This window comes from Triticum aestivum, chromosome 5B (assembly GCF_018294505.1).
Source record: "Triticum aestivum cultivar Chinese Spring chromosome 5B, IWGSC CS RefSeq v2.1, whole genome shotgun sequence".
NCBI lineage: Eukaryota > Viridiplantae > Streptophyta > Magnoliopsida > Poales > Poaceae > Triticum > Triticum aestivum.
The window spans coordinates 29,714,343-29,714,959 of record NC_057807.1 but is presented as its reverse complement, the minus strand read 5'-3'; positions in this window follow the sequence as shown (position 1 = coordinate 29,714,959).

Below are 617 nucleotides of genomic sequence, written 5' to 3'. Positions count from 1 at the left end.
GATGTGATTTTTTTGTTCATATATCATATGATGTTTTTATTGTTCATAGATGATCGATCATATGATGTCTTTATAGTGGTCGGTCCACTCGTCAATTTGTTCATATGTATGCAAGCGACGTCTTTGTCGTTAGTTGTACTATTTAGGGTTAGGGTCATCGAGGAAGAAGGAAAATAAGGAAAAAGAAGAAAAGAGGAAGAAGGAAGAAGGAAGAAGAAGAAAAAGAAGGGGAAGAAAAAGGAAATTAAGAAGAGAAAGAAGGAAAAGAACAAGGAGAAGAAGAGGAGAATACATAAGAAGAGGAAGAAGAAGAAAAAAGGAGAAGAAGAAGGAACAGAGGAGAAGAAGAAAAATAGAAAATTTAAGAAGGAATAGAGGAGAAGAAGAAAAAATAGAATTTTTTTGTATTTTTTCTTCTTCTCCTCTATTCCTTCTTCTTCTGCTCTTTTTTCTTCTATTTCTTCTTCTTCTTCTTCTTCTTCTTCCTCCTCCTCTTCTTATTTTTTTTATCGGGAATGAGAGTGTCGAAGATCGCCGAGCGGTCGAGGGTCGGGAACTAGGGTAGAGGATCAATGGTCATCGAGGGGTCGAGGTTCAAGGATCGCCCAGGGGTCGAG